This window comes from Chelon labrosus (assembly GCF_963514085.1).
Source record: "Chelon labrosus genome assembly, chromosome: 17".
NCBI classification, from domain to species: domain Eukaryota; kingdom Metazoa; phylum Chordata; class Actinopteri; order Mugiliformes; family Mugilidae; genus Chelon; species Chelon labrosus.
The window spans coordinates 880,654-901,088 of NC_140350.1; positions in this window are offsets into that span (position 1 = coordinate 880,654).

Below are 20,435 nucleotides of genomic sequence, written 5' to 3' on the forward strand. Positions count from 1 at the left end.
TTGAAAATTGGGTTGTGTTTAGTCGTCTTTCTTTAATCCGAATTTAGCCCAAAAAAAGTCGTTGAAAATTGGGTTGTGTTTAGTCCGTCTTGTCCAGTCCAAATTTAGCCCAAAAATAGTTGTTGAAAATTGGGCTTTGTGTAATCGTCCTTTTTTTGTCCAAATTTAGCCCAAAAAAAGTTGTTGAAAATTGTGTTGTGTTTAGTCTGTCTTGTCCAGTCCAAATTTAGCCCAAAAAAAGTTTAATAAAAATAAAAACGTTAAGCAGTCTGGGTGTTTCCACTGGTCGCGTGGGACCATGGGCAGAGCGCGGCTCTCATTGGCCAGCCCTCAACGTGAGTTCGTTCCCACACTCTCATTGGTTATACCTACTTACGTAGTTGTAAAGCCCGCGAAAAGAACCGGTTTGAGCTGGAGAGGAGCAGGAGCTGAGAGATGAGAAGAGGAACGGAGGAAAATAAAAAAGAGGTATGTTCCCGGTTTTATTATTATTTATTATTTATTTTCCTGTAAATTTTGGATGCCTAATGAAAATACACTGAAACGGCATCATTTCCAAATCCGCGGTGAATTCAGATTCAGAAAGCTTTATTTGTCTCCGGGGCAAGGTCTTCTGTAATGATTTTATCCATTTAATGTGTCAGAAACCTTAGTACAGTTGCTAATCGTCATCATCCAATATCCCAGTGTCTTACAAAATCAAACTAGAAAATTCCTGCGGAAATTTTGACTGTTCCAGTGCTGCTGCTGCCAAAGCCTCTGGGTAAGTGCGCAGCGGCTAGCCTCCGTGTTAGGCCGGTGCGGCACCACGGTGAAGTTAGTTTTAAGTTGTATATTCGACAGACATTCGGTAAACCTCTTTTTCGCTACGGGTACGGTGCGACTCCGAGCAAGCCACTCCAACATTTCAAGTATTCAAGACTATACAGTAAACACACGGAGATACTGTACCCATAGAGAGGTTTACCCAGAGTGAATGTCTGTCGAATATACAACATAAAACTAACTTCACTGCGGTGGTAAACCAGCCGACCGTAGCGGGTGCGCGCGCAGCTCAGAGACGACATCGTCCGGTCAGAAGACACCATCCGGGGAATGATGATAACAGGTAGCACTAGCGTATCGTATCGTATCGTATATAACAAAATATTGGTGAAATGAACGAGTTTCACGGCAGATAATGCGTTATTTAGAAGCTGCGTCTCGGTGCCCTGGGCACCCCCGCTACATGGATATATGCTGATCTAATTATCTTCTGAACAACTGCAAATGAAAGTGATATTGGTGAGTAAACGATGATATTTTATGTTAGAAATAAGGTCCAGGTTGTAAAAAAAAAAAACAGTAGTTCCCCTTTAATGTTTAATATGCATTGTCTTATCAATTGTGTTGTTAAAAAATGTTTTTCTTTGCCATTGCAGCTGCAGTGAAAAAATGGAACAACAAGGCAACAGAGCATGAGATTTTTCATGCCTTCGGGGACCACCTCGAACATGCGTCTGGGTGCTCTGGTGGTGGCGGCTATAAAGTGAAATGAGCGGTGGCGACTTTTGTTTGTTTGCATAATGTTCATGCATGGGAAGTGTTTTGTAATTAAATGTTTGAACTGTACATTTGGGTGTAGTGTATAATTTTGAGCTTGAAGAGTTTTACCTTTTCAACCAAATTTAGACCGCACAGGGACGTCTCTATAGAGACGTCTTTTAGACGACATGAAAATGATGACTTTTTACCTTTCACTTTTCAACCAAATTTAGACCGCACAGAGACGTTATATGGAGACGTCTTTTAGACGACATGAAAACGACGACTTTTTACCTTTCACTTTTCAACCAAATTGAGACCGCACGGAGACGTCTCTATGGAGCCGTCTTATAGACGACATGAAAATGACGACTTTTTACCTTTCACTTTTCAACTAAATCCAGACGTTGTTTAGGCGTAACGCGGTGATGTCTTTTAAATGTTTTTTCAACGTGTTTTTGCTGGGTGGGCCCCGAGCGGGATGCAGAGTCATCAGTAGCGCCCCCTATTGACCGTATTGCACCAAACCTGGTGGGCTTGTAAGGAGTCATTAATAACCCTGCTAATGTTCTTTTGAAGAATTTTCATTATCTTTGTCCACAAATAATACATGCCAAGTTGGGTAAGAATTGGATGAACGGGCTAGGAGGAGTTGATTTTGCTTTGAGGTGCAATTTTTTCAAAATGGCGGGAAAAAATTGCAAGCGGAAATGGGCGTGGTCTCGTACATTAGAACCATGGCTATATAAGGAATCAGATGGAGAAAGAATTTTGTTTCTAGGGCCCACGGTTCTCAAGATATGTGTCAAAACGTAAATTGACTTATTATAGCGCCACCTAGCTGTATGCATGTGTATTGACACCTTGGCAAAGTGGAATGGCAGGACTTCTACCAAGTTACCAGGTTTGATGTGTTTCGCCCTTGCAGTTTGTCCTGGGCAGACATTTGTAGGTACACAGAACATTAAGGCGAAGAAATATAAGAAGAAGAAAAATCGGAAGAAAAACAATAGGGATCTTGCAACTTTGTTTGCGTGGACCCCTAATTATACCACGACGCTATACAAAATCCGTTCTAAAACTCGGCCTGACATCTCAGCATGAAGGCAAGGAAAAAACAAAAAACTCCCTTTTAAAGGGGACATGAAACACACACACGTTGATCTGGGTGCTGCGAACTATATCAGGAATAACACCTTTGCTAAAGTCAAAAGATAAAGATTTAAGAAGTTCATTTTTCAAAAATTCTACCTAGCTTGCTAGCTAGCGAGTCGCCATTTTGACGTGACTTCATCGACTATGTCATGGAGTTGGTTGGATCCTTCAGCTATTGAAGAGTGTGAAGCATTTCTGATGAAAATTAAATGGAAAAGCACGTCGAGCCTGTTATAAAGCAAGTTGGTTATGCATTGGAACCGATACGGTGTGGGAACCGAGCAGTTGTGCCGCTACAAGTGGAAGAAGTGGAGGAACCAGTGGTTTGGTAAAAAAAAACTGAACTGACTGAAATAGTAATGAAAAATGCGATGTGCATTTAAATATTATTCACCCTACTGCAACTGTCATTTATTTTGAATTTTGATTTGTTGTTGTTACCTCCTACATCCGGCGCCGGTCGAAGCCGGCAGCTGCTTGCAACAGCTCTTACTCAATCTTTCTTTTTCCTCTTTTTTTCTCTAATTTATTTCACTTTTTGCTTCGCTTTTTACTTTGTATATACTTTTAAGACAGCTCTGCACTTTTTCACTCTTTTTTGAGTCTTTTTCTGAGTATTTTTAACAACATTCAGACCGGCCGGCGTAACAATGCACGAAGCGGCCTGCGTGTGCTTTGTTTATAGGAGGGAACAGCTGATCGCACTGCGTAGCGCTGTACTGTTCCCTCGGGACAGACACGAGATTCCCCCGGAGCTACTCCGTAAGACCCGCCGTGGATGCCATGCTGGAAAACAACGTCGTGAAAAGAAGAGACGCTTGACACCTGTTCTTCCCTCCGTTGCCATGGGAAATGTGAGATCTCCACCCAACATGACGGACGAGCTGGCCGCGCTAACGCGATACCAACGGGAGTACAGAGAGAGCAGCATCCTTCTTTTCACGGAGACCTGGCTTACACCGAGCATCCTGGACGCCACTGTTATGCTGGACAATTTTCATCTTCCGCAGACAGAACAGCTGACAGCGGTAAGGGGAAAGGAGGAGGCCTGGCTGTGTTTGTGAACGAGAGGTGGTGAAAAACCTACACACTGCACTGTTAAAGCACAACTGTGTTGTAAGGACATTGAACTGTTAGCAGTTAGCACGAGGCCATACTATCTGCCATGGGAGTTTTCACATGCTATTGTGATAGCAGTGTATGTCCCCCCATCTGCTAAGGCGGACACAGCTTCCGATGCCCTGCTCTCAGTTACCAACAAGCTGCAGACACAGGCCCTCTTCCTCATCTCTGCAGACTTTAACCACCATTCTCCCTCATCTGTTCTGCCCACATACACTCAGTATGTCACCTGCCCCACAAGAGACAATAAAACACTGGACTTGTTTTATGCCAACACCAAGGAGGCGTATTCTGCATTCCCCCTCCCTCCCCTAGGAAGAGCTGACCACAACATTGTGCACCTGCAGCCTGTGTATAAACCTACTGTACACAGGCAGCCTGTGGTCCCACGCATGGTGAAGAGGTGGACTGCAGAGAGCAAGGCAGCTCTCAGGGACTGCTTCAACACCACTGTGTGGACAGAACTCTGTGATCCACATGGGGTGGACATCAATGCTATGACAGACTGCATAACGGACTACATAAACTTCTGCTTTGAGAACACCGTTCCCTCCAGGTTGGTACGGCGTTTCTCAGATAACAAGCAGTGGATTAACCCTGAGATTAAAGCTCTGCTGAAGGAGAAGAAGAGGGCTTTCAGATCAGGGAATAAGAAGGAGCTGAGGACCGTGCAGAAGGAGCTGAGAAAGAAGATCAGGGAGGGAAAGGCCATCTACAGGAAGAAGATGGAGGAGCAGCTGCAGCAGCAGGACATCAGAGGGGTGTGGAGAAGCCTGGAAACCATTTCGGGCTACAAAACACCCCATGCACAGCTTGAGGGGCATCGACAGTGGGTCAACGATCTAAATCTACATTTCAACAGGTTTGATCAAGCCGCACTCCTCCACCCATGCAGCCGCTCCCTCACTTGCCGACACCTGGCTTATGCCCTCCTCACTCAGCCCCTCACACCTCTGGCTCATCAGACAATACAACCACTTCACACCAGGATGGAGCCACTCATCCCCCACCCCTGTCCTTCACAGCAGACCAGGTGAGAAAAGAGCTCAGGAAGATAAAAGCGAGGAAAGCAGCTGGACCAGACGGTATCAGGTCCAGGCTCCTTAAGTCCTGTGCAAACAAACTGTCTGTAGTTGTGGAGCATGTCTTCAACCTGAGCCTTGAGCTGAGAGTAGTACCACAGATTTGGAAGACCTCGTGCGTGGTACCGGTGCCCAAAACATCACACCCTAAAGACCTCAGCGGCTACAGACCGGTGGCTCTAACTTCCCACCTGATGAAGACACTGGAGAGACTGATACTGGAACATCTCCGCTCTGAGGTGGGCCCCTCCATGGACCCACTACAGTTTGCCTACCGTCCTAATGATGGAGTGGAGGACGCCGTTATCTTCCTGCTACACCGAGCTCTCGCTCACCTGGAAAAGCCCGGCAGCACTGTGAGAATCACCTTTTTTGATTTCTCCAGTGCGTTCAACACCATCCAGCCGGTGATTCTGAGGGACAAACTGGAGAGGATGGGTGTGGACCACCAGCTGTCTACATGGATCCTGGACTATCTCACAGACTGACCACAGTTTGTGAGAAACAGGAACTGTGTGTCTGACCTGCTCACCAGTAGCACGGGTGCCCCCCAGGGGACTGTTCTGGCCCTCTTTCTTGTCACCCTCTACACAGCAGACTTCAGACACAACACCGACAGCTGTGTACTGCAGAAGTTCTCCGACGACTCTGCGATTGTTGGCCTCATCAGAGATGACGACGACGCAGAGTACAGAGGACTGAAGGGGAACTTTGTGGAACGGTGGAACCACCTCCTGATCAACGCGGGGAAGACCAAGGAGATGGTGGTGGATTTCCGTAGACATCGTTCTGCCCTCCCCTCACCAGTGAACATCCAGGGAATGGACATTGAGCAAGTGGACTCTTATAAGTACCTGGGTGTTCACCTCAACACCAAATTGGACTGGACTCACCACACTGACGCACTCTACAGGAAGGGACAGAGCAGGGTCTACCTTCTGAGGAGACTGAGGTCTTTTGGAGTGAAAGGGGCACTCCTGAAGACCTTCTTTGACTCTGTAGTGGCATCAGCCATCCTGTACGGAGTGGTCTGCTGGAGCAGTGGCATCACAGAGAGGGAGAGGAAGAAGCTGGATAAGATCATCAGGAAGTCCAGCTCTGTCCTGGGCTGCCCTCTGGACTCGACTTACAAAGCATGTCTTGAAGAAGTCTGTGTTCTCATCTCCAAGGATCACAGGAAGGCCACGGAGGACTGCCGTTCACTTCGCAGTAATATCTGTACTCTGAAAAATCATGTCAAACACACATCACTCCTGTGGTAAAGAATAATCAATTAATAGAGCTGCACACACAATGGGGTTGTGTATTTTGTTCCCCACATGATGAGAAATTAATTACTTTGTATCTGAGAAACTTACCTCTGGTCTGACTTGTTGCAGATACTTCTGAAGTTTCTGGCCAACCCCCCCCCCCCGCGTCTTGAAAATCTCAAAGAAGCGAGGGGTGTATTTGTCAAGTTCTTTGAAGAATTCTGTATTCAGGTTTTTGCTTGACAAGCGACAGAACTCTGCCAGAATCTGAAGGAAAAGTATGACAAATTAATATTTAAGATATAGTGATATTGGACCTCTTAGGACTACTTTTCACTAGCAGGACGCTGAAGCTAATTCTGTAATTTAATAAAAGATGTGACAAACAATGAATTATAAGAGAACTAAAAAACTTAATGCATAAAAGATAGGAAGAGTTTTAAATTACCTGACCCTCTGTAAAGAGTGCTGGCCACCTTCCCGTTGTGTCCTTCACTGGAGGCTCCAAGTTCACCAACTCTTGTCTCTTGTCTAGTCTTGGCTAAATCATTAAACATAAAGTTAACCTCCAAACCTGGACTGACGGATAAATTATCTGGCAAAGATAACGATTATAAGTTTGCTACATGCTACACACCGCAGCGGAGCATGCGGCGGTCCAGACCCAGGGTGCATCCTGTTTGAGGAGAGCGCACAGTGGTGCGGTAGTGTCCGAATACCTAGGAAGGAAACGCAGGTAGTACGCAGTCATCCCCAGGAATGACGAAAGCTGCGCAGGACAGGAGGGTTTGGGCAATTGCAGGACAGCGTCGACATTGGAGTGGAGCGGGCTCAGGCCATCGGCAGTCAGGCGGAACCCCACAAATTCTATGACTGGTGCTGCGAAGATGCACTTTTCCTCATTCAGCGTGAGGTTATGTTCGGCGAGCACACCCAGCACCCTGGAAAGGCGGTCGCCGTGCAGAGGGGATGTTGCTCCGTGCACCACGATGTCGTCCAGGTAGACGGCCACCCCGGGAATCCCAGCGAAGATGGTAGCCATTATTTTTCTGGAAGCAACTGGGGGCAGAGCTAAGGCCAAAGGGCATGCGGGTGTAACGGAAAACTCCCATGTGAGTCACAAAGGCAGTGAGGTTGCGGCTGGCTGGGTGAAGGGGAACCTGCAGATAGCCCTGGCGTAGATCGAGCTTTGTGAAAACTGACGATCCATGAAACTTGGCTGAGAGTTCTTCCAGCCAAGAATATATGGAGCTCATTCCATATATTCAAAGTTCAATCAATATATTCAAGATTCATTCAATATATTCGAAGGTTCACTCCATATATTCAAAGTTCAATCAATATATTCAAGATTCATTCAATATATTCAAAGGTTCACTCCATATATTCAAAGTTCATTCAATATATTCAAAGTTTCATTCAATATATTCAAGATTCATTAAATATATTCAAAGGTTCACTCCATATATTCAAGGTTCATTCCATATATTCAAAGTTCATTCAATATATTCAAAGTTTCATTCAATATATTCAAAGTTCATTCAATATATTCAAAGATTCATTCAATATATTCAAAGTTTCATTCAATATATTCAAGATTCATTCAATATATTCGAAGGTTCACTCCATATATTCAAAGTTCATTCAATATATTCAAAGTTCATTCAATATATTCAAAGATTCATTCCATATATTCAAAGTTTCATTCAAAATATTCAAGATTCATTCAATATATTCAAAGGTTCACTCCATATATTCAAGGTTCATTCCATATATTCAAGGTTCATTCCATATATTCAAGGTTCATTCAATATATTCAAAGATTCATTCAATATATTCAAAGATTCATTCAATATATTCAAAGATTCATTCCATATATTCAAAGGTTCATTCAATATATTCAAGGTTTCATTCAATATATTCAAAGATTAATTTTCTGAACGGCATGCCATAATATGTATATATATATATATTATATATATATATATATATATATATTATTTAGTATTATATTAAGGGGGGGGGGGGCGATGGCCGAACACGCACCAAAAGCGTTAAAGTCAGTCAGGGAGGATCGGAAAATAGGGCTCCCCCGAAAGCCACTTTGTAATTCGAACCCTGTAGCTAGCGCCGTGTCAATACTTCCCCCACATAAATAGAGTTAATGTTGTGTTGGTGTGTAACATTTGTGGTGTTAACTGTGTCTCTTCTGTCGACTTCCTGAAACACTGCAGATGTCACAGACATGTAAACAATGTTTTTATTTTTTCACATGGTCACCAAGACGGGGAGGAGGTTTTCCTCATTTAATAGTTTTGCTGTCCACGTGTCACGGATGCACCTAGACTCAAAGACAAGACAAAGTTGGAGTAAAAAGTCCAGAAATTCGGATCGTTATGGATGTGTGCAGTGGCAGCCTCCTGTTGAGGGTGGACCAGGACAACACTCTAAACAAGATGAACTGAGAAGTGCCTTCAAAACCCATCATCTTCAGGTTGGGCTGCAATCATCTGTTATTATCTTGGCAATTATTCTATGGCTAACTTTTCCACGAATCGAGAAGCACAAAATTGATAATTATTAACATCAAATATTTAAAAAATATATATTATTAGTAAATTATGAATTGATTCATTTGATTAACTGTTATGTCCCGTGTGCTCACTATTTTCAGGAATCAACTATTCAAAAACTGATGGCCAATACATATGCCATCCAGCATGAAATTATCAACAAAGGAAGCAGTGTAAACACCATAATGGAAGAGTGGCCATTCCTTTTTGAAGCTGTTCACCTGTTTGAGCACACATCTACCCTCCTAGGCTTTTCGGTCCAAACAAAACTGACAGAGGAAGTTTCCAGAAAAGGAACAAACATCCAAAATTTCCTTGCCTCAAAAGGGATGAAGATCGGTGACAATACAGTAAAGCTGACCTCTGGCATTGTGAGATACTTCAAGGAAAACACTGATCACTTTTTCTACCAAAATGAGGTAAATTAAACCCCAGAAAATGATCATAAGATTATTATCTGGATACAGTGTTTCTCACAGACTTAGCAATCTTACTGTAGGTGGTGGAGGAATCTCACACACAGAATATATATAAAAAAAGATTAATTTCCATTCACTTTTGATGTCCCTTTACAGTACATGGACTACTGTATGTTTTTTCTAGCTGGTAAATTGTTCTAAGTTAAAAATCAGCGTACCATTATTACTATTACTACTACTTCTACTACTAAACCGCCTTCAGGCTTGCTCTGGGGGTTTCGGGCCGGGTTTTTGTAAAGCGTCTTAGACTTAGACTTAGACTTAGATAAACTTTATTGATCCACTAGGGAAATTGCTTGGTTACAGTAGCTTAGTTGTCATAAAAAACACACTCTTAAGTACCTCAGATAAAAAGAAAAGATTAAATAAAATAGAAATAAAAAATAAGTAGAATAAGATCTAGTAACATAAAATAGAAATAGTATAAGCCAAAATGTACAAATTATCACATTAGAATATGAACAAATGTACAAGAAATGGAAGAATATAAATATAAATGATATATACAGGGTAAGGTGTAAGGTGCAGTAGTGTCCATTAACATTAATAACAATGAGTTATCGGTCACAGAAAGGTGAGTTGTTGTACAACTGGACAGAGAATGGTATGAAAGTAGTCCTGTAGCGTTCAGTGTGGGAGCGGAGCTGGATCAGCCTGTTGGAGAATGAGCTCCGCTGCCCCTCTATTGTCTGGTGTAGTGGATGTGACGGATTGTCCATGATGGAGAGCAGTTTGTCCAGTGTCCTCCTGTCCCTCACTGAGACAAACGTCTCCAACTTACTGCCAATCACATGACCAGCCTTTCGGATCAATTTGTCGATCCTACTTATGTCCTTTTTGCTGGTGCTGCTCCCCCAACAAACCACAGCAAAGTACAGGGCACTCGCAACAACAGACTGGTAGAAAATCTCCAGCAACTTGCTGCACACGTTAAAAGACCTGAGCTTCCTCAGGAAGTAGAGTCTACTCAGTCCCTTCTTGTACACAGCATCACTGTTGTCCCTCCAGTCCAGTCTGCTGTTCATGTGGACTCCCAGGTACTTATAATGGTCCACTACTTCCACCTCCAGACCCTGGATGGTGATGGGCTCCACTGGTGTCTTCTTCCTCCTGAAGTCAATGACCAGCTCCTTGGTCTTGTCCACATTCAGGAGTAGGTGGTTTGTCTGGGACCACTCCACAAAGTCCGCGATCAGTGTCCTGTACTCCACCTCCCGTCCATCTCTAATACACCCAACCACTGCAGAGTCATCAGAGAACTTCTGCAGGTGGCAGGACCCAGAGCTGTACTGGAAATCAGAGGTGTAAAGAGTGAACAGAAATGGAGACAGGACAGTCCCCTGTGGTGCCCCCACATTACTGACAACAGTATCAGACAGGGAGCCCCCCAGCCGCACAAACTGGGGCCTGTCAGACAAGTAATCAATAATCCAGGAGACAATGGAAGAGCTGATACCCATCCTCAGCAGCTTCTCACTCATCAGAAAGGGCTGAATGGTGTTAAAAGCACTGGAGAAATCAAAGAACATGATCCTCACAGAGCCCTTCCCACCATCCAGGTGAGAGTGAGCACGGTGCAGCAGGTAGATGACAGCATCATCCACACCAACATGAGGCTGATATGCAAATTGAAGAGGGTCCAAGACAGGGGTCACCAGGGGTCTCAGCTGAGCCAGGACGAGTCTCTCCAGGACCTTCATGACATGTGACGTCAGTGCAACTGGTCTGAAGTCGTTGAGGCCAGATGGGATGGGCTTCTTGGGCACCGGCACTACGCAGGATGTTTTCCATAGCACCGGTATCCTTTCCAGCTTCAGACTCAGGTTGAAGATGAAGTGCAGGATGCCAGACAGCTATGAAGCTCAAGTCCTCAGGACCCGGGGGTTGACACGATCGGGGCCTGCTGTCTTGCCTTGTTTGACTCTCTCCAGCTGTCTTCTCACCTGGCCAGGCGTCACAGTCATAGGGCTGGTCTTCTCAGTGGGGGTGGGAGTAGGGGGGAGAGCAGAGGTGATAGGCAGGAAGGGATCAGTGGTCAGTTGTTGATTGGCCGTCTGGGGGGGTGTAAAGACTGGAGTGGTGGGGGGTGGAGGGCCAGCAGGGGGTCCAGTGGTGAATCTATTGAAGAAGACATTAAGCTCGTTGGCTCTGTCTGGGCCACCGTCCTGTTGTTTGGCTTTGATGTTGAAGCCAGTGATCAGCTTCATGCCCCTCCACACGTCCCGGGTGTTGTTCTGCTGGAGCTTGGCCTCCAACTTCCTCCTGTAGGCGTCCTTATACTCCTTCAGCTGGACCTTGAGTTGCCACTGTATCCTCTTCAACTCGTCCTTATCTCCAGATCTGAAGGCCTGCTTCTTCTTGTTCAGCAGATCCTTCAGCTGGCTGGTGATCCAGGGCTTGTTGTTAGGATAACAGCGGACAGTCCTTGTAGGGATTACTGTATCCTCACAGAAGTTTATATAGTCCGTGATGCAGTCTGTCATGCTGTCAATGTCATTCCCATGGGGCTGGCAGAGCACGTCCCAGTTGGTGGTATCAAAGCAGTCCTGCAGAGCGTCGCTAGCCTCCTCACTCCACCTCCTAACTGTCCTCGTGGAGACAGGCTGTCTCTTCGCTGCAGGGACATACTCAGGTGTTAACAACACCAAGTTGTGATCAGACCGTCCCAGTGGGGGCAGGGCAGTGGCACTGTATGCATCCTTTGAATTAGCATACAGTAGGTCCAGAGTTCTATTTTCCCGGGTCGCACAATGAACAAACTGGTGGAAAGTGGGTAAAACATTGTCCAAGGTGATGTGGTTAAAATCCCCAGAAATGACAACGAGGGCCTCCGGGTGTTTGGACTGTTGCCTGGCAACAGTGGCGTGGATGGTGTCACTCGCTGCTGCCTTGTCCGCTGAGGGAGGGATGTAAACTCCCACAAAGATGACAGACGTGAATTCCCTCGGTAAATAATATGGACGCATTCCCACAGCTAAAAGTCTTGAGACGATTTGTATTGTTATTGACGCTATATAAATAAAATTGAATTGAAATTGAATTAAACTTGGTATTGTTGTTCATCACATCCACATGTACAGAGACACGCAGATGGGGCTCTGGTTTGAAACCCACTCTATAGGGCGTCATGTGACTTTTTTTGTTGACGTCACCATATTGGCAGGAACAGTTTGAGGGAAATGAATGGAGCCAGCGCTGATTTCATGCTGTCAGAGTGAAGGACTGATGTTGACGAGCCTCCCAAGTACCCCCAATCACAGGTTTGTAATTTGTGCAATTTGCGCATTCCTTGCAAGCTCAAAAATCTTAATGTATGTACAATTTTGATTCTGAAAAAAATGTACATAATATCTTTTTCAAGGTATTTTATACTTGTTCTTACCAAAACTTGTCTATGGTCAGACTGTGGTAGACTTTTAGCGTCTTGTCAAAGAGTATGCGATATTGTGTTTTCTTGAATTAATTTTATTTTTCATATACATTTTAAGGTGGCATTTCAAGATTGCTGTCCATCAGGAAGTTGTCAGTGACCACATAATGTCCCCCATTGTAGCCCTGAGCTGACCAAATTCCATTAAATGACTACTAGACGACAAGATGACCACTTGCAGCATTTCTCCCAGCGGTAGCCTATATTCAATTCCTGCTGGAAGCCAACTTTTTTTTTTTTTTTACATGGATTTGTTCTTTTGTTTTCCACCAGAGATGAATAAAAATATAATCATATATGATACAATATTCACAGCATTGTCGGTTAAAGCAGTTCTTATTCTTGTCATGTTGTAGTGTATTACTGATAAGACATGACCGAAACACGGTGCTGTGATTCAGCCCCTTCACTTTAACCCATGGAGTGTTAGCTGCTCAGGGCCCATCACCTCCTGACGGTGGGGGAAGAGCTGAGGCTCAGTCGGCCTGCTTGGTCCACTCGTCTCAGAAAACACTGTCTCTCTAACGACTCTGAGTTGTTCTGCTTGTATAGTGATTGACACTTGACTCTAGGGTTGTGGGTTTGATTCTGATGTTGACAGAGGCCATGTATGATGGAGCCACAGATTGAAGTCTTATAATTTTGTTCGCTTCTTCATCTGTTAATCAGGCCTTCTGTGTACATTTGAGGGGGATTTTAAAAATTCTTCAATGTATTTCTATTTGATACATTTGAGTTTGTTCGCGTAATGTTCAAAGTTCTGGAGTATAAGAGTATTTATCCATCTCAACCTTGTCTGCATGTTACTCTGTATTACAGTTTAATTTATTTAAATGCATGTGTAACTAAAATACTTTTACATTTCCTTAGAATTTTCCAGGGAATAATTCCTGGCCATGGGTCCAAGGCAGAGAAGAAAAAAGCAGCAAAGCAACAACACATACCACCAAGATTGCTGAAGTTCCTGTCTGACCATAACACTTTACAAAATTTGACATTTCTCTCTTGTTTGTTGTTTTTAGAGTTACTTGTTACCTCAAATGCACTTGAATAACTTGAAAAATAAAAATAAAATTGCTCAATTTGTACATATTGTGGTGGAATCAGATTTATTGACGGAAGCATCCATAAAAGGTAGAGCGAATAACCAGTAAATCTACGGAATTATCAGTCTAAGCATTGACAGAAGCGTCCGTAAAAGGTACTGCCAATAACCTGTAAAGCGACGGAATTATCCGTTTAAGCATTGACGGAAGTGTCCGTAAAAGGTACAGCGAATAACCTGTAGGCTACGGAATTATCCGTTATCAGGTTGAAGGAAGCGTCCGTAAAGGGTACAGCAAATAACCTGTAAAGCTACGGAATTATCCGTTTACGCATTGACGGAAGTGTCCGTAAAAGGTATGGAATTATCCGTTATCAGGTTGACGTTTTTTTTACGGAGTTTTTTCTTAGAGTGAAGTCATAGAGTCGATGGATGCAGCCGCCTGCATTAACGCCCTCCAAAGTTTTTTTGCTTTAAGAGGGCCAGCGAAGCAGCTGAGATTAGATCGAGGTACAAACTTTATTGGAGCCAGTTCTGAACTGGGCATGAGACCGGATGATCCAAAGCAAACCAACACTTTAAAGTACCTACATGAGAAAGGTTGCACATTGGAATTCAACTCCCCACATGCATCCCACATGGGTGGGGTGTGGGACCGCATGATTGGCGTGACAAGGACGATACTTGATACCACATTGCTGCGAACCAAACATACTCACCTGACTCATGATGTGCTCTGTACTTTAATGGCAGAGGTGTCTGCCATAATCAATGCCAGACCTTTAGACCCGGTCTCCTCCAATCCCTCCTCACTGTTGGGCCTGGGTACTAAGGCACTCAATATTGGGGTTTGGCCATCATGAATAATTAATAATTATCAAAAATAGTTATTTATTATTAAATAATTGGATCTGAATTACTAGATCACCTCGGGGCACCACCCTTCTAGGAAGGGAAAAGATAGCCAATCAATCAAATCAGTCTCATAAATTATACTAAATTGTCAATTTGGATTTCTGATTAATAATTAACTTAATAACTATAACCAAAATTACCACGTTAACAACTAGTTAAAGTTGAAGGAATTTGGAGTTCTTGACAGTGTAGAGGTTGGCAATATTCACTCTTGTGCAATATTAAACAGACAGGTATGTTTAAAAGACATTTATTAACAAGAATAAAAGTAAACATACAATCTAACTACAGTGTACTCTATACAGGTGTGTGTGTGGGTGTGTGTGGGTCAAAATGGCCGCTGGTTGTGGGTGTGCCAAGATGGCCGCCGGTTGTGGGTGTGTCAAGATGGCCGCTGGGGCCTTGAGGTCTTGAACACAAAGGAAACAAGATGGCTGCTGAGCGGGGACAGTCATTTCCCGTGTGCTGGCTGAATGCCTTCGTGGAATGTGATAATAGTCTATGAGGTGCCAGGTTAGAGAAAGGATGGTTAGTTTAGCATGCAAGAGACCCTGAGTCTATGTGTTGCATAATCTAAACTAACATCAAATCACTATACTAAACACTAAATAAAACAAACATCACATCAAATCAACGTTTCTAGTTCTGTGCTTAGCTTAGCTTAACTCGGCCCAGGTCATACTACCAGATTTGGTGGAAAAGTCAATTTCTGGTGTGTTGCTCCTGTAGCTGGCGGTTTCTGATGGAAAGCCAAACTGGGAAAGTCCTTGCTGTGTGTTCCTGATGGCAGACGTTGGAGGGAAACCGGCTGCTCCTTGAGTCCTTTGAAGTGGCTTGTTAGCAGCTCAGTGCTAACTACCCACGTGGCTCCTGTTGTTTGGGAGTTTAGCCTGCAAACCTTTTGTTTGTTGGCTAAAAGAGCTGGTGCAGATTCCTCAGCAGGAACTCGCTTCGCTGCTGTATGGAGAACAGGCTTGGCACCCAGCTGCAGCCGAGCAGCTGGGGCTCTCCTCATGGAGGTGTGGAGTTGTAGAGGGTAAGAGGGTAAGAGAGTAAGAGCCTAAACACAGGCCAAACAGCGCATTTTATATGACCTGATGACCTCAGAGGTCACATGCTACTGTCGGCCAGTGAACTGCTGGGTCAGTTTTCACACCTGGAGGATTGTGGGACTTGGGGTTTCCAGGGCTTCCCTTTGTTTCCAACACAAAGACAGCCATGTGGTTAACTTGGTTATGCATGGTGAGCTTCCATAGCTCACCACCAGGTTCATGTCCCAATGCTGCTAACCCCTGCTATGCTCTTGACCCAAAAACCAGGGGCCTCATGTACGAACGTTGCTTAAGTACAAAAACGTTATGTAAGTACTCGCTCACGTAAAAGTTCAGATGTATCAAGAGTGAAATGTCTGGGAATTTTGTACGTCCCTACGCCAACGACGTGGCTGGCGTAAGTAGGATTCTACAGATGTCGATCCTTTGGCGACACTTAGAGGTGATGCCGGGAAACTGTCATCAATGTGAAAACTATTACTCCGACCGATCGGGGCTGTGCCGGTCGACCCTGAGCAGAGCCATGCAAGCCGTGTGGGACGGAATTATCCGCATGTCAGCCAGGTATATCAGATTCCCATACAATGCATCTGAACAGGTCAACATTAAAGAGCAATTTGCAGCGAGAGACGGTTTTCTGAATGTAATCAGAGCTATCGACTGCACACACATTGATATAAAAGCGCCATCGCATGAATTTGTAAATGTCAACAGGAAACATTTTCATTCGATCAATGTGCAGATCATACGTGATGCGCAAATGCAAGTAAACATTGTGGCAGCGTGCCAAAGAGCACATTTTACGCATCCCCACTCCAGTGAGTAGCGTCTCCAGTTCTATTTCTGTGAAGTTCTTCTTCTTTCCCGTCTTACTCATTCTTATGTTTTCGTTTTCTGATCGCGCAGAGATGGGAATCTCAGGTGCAGAGTCAATTTAAATATAATTTCCATATTTAAAATGGGCGTGGACGGGGAGTTGCATATTTAAAATGGGCGTGGACCGGGAGGGGTCCGGTACGCTCGATTGGGATGTACAAAGGAAATGTGCTTCGAAATGCTTCTAAATCTGAGCTTACGTCACGATTTAGAAGGAAATCTACGCAACTCTTCGTACATGAGGCCCCAGGTGTGCCTCCTCCAGCTGGCAGTTTCGATGACAAAGACCTTTTCAGGTGTCAGTGGAGACCAGTGCATGCAATTGCTAATGAGTTTTGGAGTCGATGGAGAAATGAATACCTCCATACCCTTCAGCCAAGGCGTAAGTGGCACCCCCTAAACTGGATTTTATTCCACCCGAACTACTGCGGACCACAGAGGCTCTTAACATCACCCCTCTGTGGCCTAGGGGACGGAGGAGACAACGTGAACAAAAGCGGGGCAAGCAGAGCGGGTTGCGTGCTAGGCTACATGCTAAGCCACACAGACCGGCTCTGCCCAGTCTCCTCCTCACCAACGCCAGACTGAGGATCATCTCACATAAGACGGACAGCTTCAGGCAAGACCAAAGGTGGAGGTTTGGCACTGTATATTCACAACTTGTGGTGTACAGCTACGAGCATAATTGGAACTTTTTGCTCCCCCGATTTGGAATATCTGGCAGCAGTGCTGGGAGTAACACGTTACAAAAGTAATGTAATTACTGTAATGAATTGCTTTTTGCTGTAACGCGGTAATGTAAGGCATTCCAAAAAAAAAATTGGGTAATATTTTAATCAGTACAAAGGTCAGTAACGCGCGTTACAATGCATTTTAACCCGAAATTAAGTGGTGTTTTGTTTTTATACTATCGCCAATAACACCACGAGATCAGCAGAGGAGAAAAATTCCGCGCAAATTGTAAAACGTTTCTTCCTGTACGGCTGAAGCAGGCTCGACGTCGGACAGTACATTTTCGAGATGGACATACTCTCATTATTTTCAGTTTGTTAGAGATAAAGATATGAGGAGCATAGTAGTTAAGTGCACTTTATGTGCGAAACCAAAAGATCTATCTACGTCGCGAAATAGCACAAGCAATCCAACGAAACATTTAGAACTACTGAATGTTTTTTCACTAACTTAATGTTGTCACGCTAACATTAAGTTAGTGAAAAGAAAGCAAACTGAGGACAAAAGCGGAGACAAAGCAGTGGTATGATCCAGCTTTCTCGTTTACTCCTCCCTCCCCCACGCATGCAGCGAGCACACGTGGGCGTGGCTCCTATAAGTTACCATAGATCTATTTACTTTGTCACTCAGCACCAACACATTACAGTCATTAGCAACAGCAACTTTTATATTGTTGTTGTTATTGTTCAGTAGGAGTTTACTGGTAAGCTAGTAGTGCAGGTTGTCAATCAACCACTGTCCACAGTTTATATTAAGCTTTTGGTTTGTGCATATGTGTTGATGTTAAAGCCAAGGTTTAACCCTATCTACAGAGGACATTTACAGCTTTTGCAATGATAACAAATGTAAAGGGGTGGGGCTTTGGTTCCTTTCTCTTTCTCATTAAGGAAAATGTCATCCATCAGTTATATGAAATCTTATTTTTATTTTTATTTTTTTCAGCATTCTAATGTTGCCCGGGAAATGTGAAACGCACAGGACACAATTGCTGGGGTTCTTATAGCTGAACTCGTTTATTTTATGGCAGTTAAAAAGAAGCTGGTTTGACAGAATTAGTAGCGTAAAAGTCAATTGTTCTCGGTTTGAGAATGAAACAAAAGAAAAAAGTACACAAAATACGGCAGTGGGCTATGCAACACAGCGATGAACACGGAGCTGGAGTTTTCTTTGTACACTGCAGCTAGCTTTCAGCCCCGGTCTACGACTGGCATGAATTCACAATGTCTCTGGAGTTAACCGCACCGTTATGGTCGTCTCGGCTCTCACTTCGCACGGAAGCACTAAACAATAACCCACAATGCACTGGGCGGGAAAACAAAACGCGCCTGCCCGAAACCAACACAGCTCACTGCTGCCACCCTGTGATGATAAATGAAGCTCATACATATTGTGAGACACTATAAACATTTACCACCTGGCTACATGCTCCCCTGCAATTAGTCAACGTCCTCGGTGACTAAAAAACATTAACTGACTCAAATGCTCCCTGCAATGCCTTTTCAAAGAGAGCAGCACCCAGGCTTGTCAAAACCTGGGAGACCATGTCCGTGCTGACTGAGACAGCATTACAGGCTGACTTTGGCAGGTTAAAAGGGTTTGAATGAGACCCAGCATTTGCCCGCTTGCTACGCCTAATAGCAGGTGTAGGTGCATAAACCTTACTTTCAGCTCTGTCTGTGGGAATGTCTCTAGCCCTGTTTTCCTGTACAAACAAGTCACTGTCATTTATGTCTGAATGAATGTCATTGTCTACACATCCCCGGTCACAATGCCCCCTATCAGCATGACCTTCCCCAGGTCCTACACTGCCACTCTCACCTACAGGTGCTGTCACAGGTAAATCTCTCCTGTCAGAAACACAAGGCAGTCTTGGTGTCTGCGTGGACTGAGGAGACAAGTTTTCTTCAACCACAACAAAATCTGGGTCAGGTGACTCGGGAGGCACATCATTGACTACAGGCGGTGTACTGATCTGTGACCTCCTTTTGGTTTTGGGTTTAGGAACTGGTTTTACACATGGCCTCAACTCCGACCTATGAACTCTTTTAACAGGACCTCCCTCAAGAGGTTCGACCGTATGTGTAGTACCCTGGATGTCAACTATCTTGTAGACTGTTGGACTCCATGCATCTTGAATCTTATTTCTCCCTAGGGGTCTGTGACGTAGGAAAACCAACTGACCAATGTCTACTGGAGGACAATACACCTTCTCATTTAGCAGTGCAACCCTCTCCGCTGCCTTCTGCTCTGAGTATTCTCTGGCTCTCTCGTGTGCCTGTCGGAGTCTCTCCTGATGAACAGACAACCAGTCCTGTTTACGATCCGACATACACTCACGCCCTAGTAACGCATCGACTGGGAGATGTGGCTGTACACCAAAAAGCAGAAAATAGGGCGAGTACCCGGTGGTGGAATGAGGAGTGACATTATAGGCATACACTAATTCAGGAAGATGCTCCGGCCAACGCTTCTTCTTCTCTGGTGGGAGTGTCCTCAACAAGTCATGGAGGGTGCGATTGTATCTTTCGCACTGAGCATTTCCTTGTGGCCTGTATGGAGTTGTCCGTGTCTTTTTAACCCCATAGAGTTTGCACAGCTCTGCGACCACTTCACTCTCAAAATTTCTGCCTTGATCAGAATGCAACCTCTCAGGAACACCATACTTCATGAACCATTCTCTGAGCAAAACTTTAGCTGTTGTATCTGCTTTCTGGTCCTTGGTAGGATATGCCTGTGTGAACTTTGTGAAAACATCAGTCACAACAAGGACATTTTCACGCCCGTCTGAAGCTGCTTCTAACACTGTGAAATCAATAGCCACCACTTCGAGAGGTCGGGAAGCCAGAAATGCTTTAACTGGAGCCTGGATTTTTGGCTGAGGCATCTTAGTCAAAATGCACCGCTCACAGTTTTTTACCCAGCTCTCAACATCCTCATAAAGGCCAACCCAGAAACATCTCCCTCTAAGCAGGTTTACAGTACGTTCTATGCCCTGATGTCCCATGTGGTTGTGTACACTCTCTAAGACTTGGTCTCTTAAACAACCAGGCACGAGTAACTGCCACACTTCACCATGACAGGGATCTTTGATAACCCTGTACAACAACCCTTCCTTTTGCTGTATACACTTCCACTGTTTCAAAAGCCTTTTCACTGAGCTAGACAGAGAAGCTCGCTCTCTGCTGCTAGGCTTCCTCCCT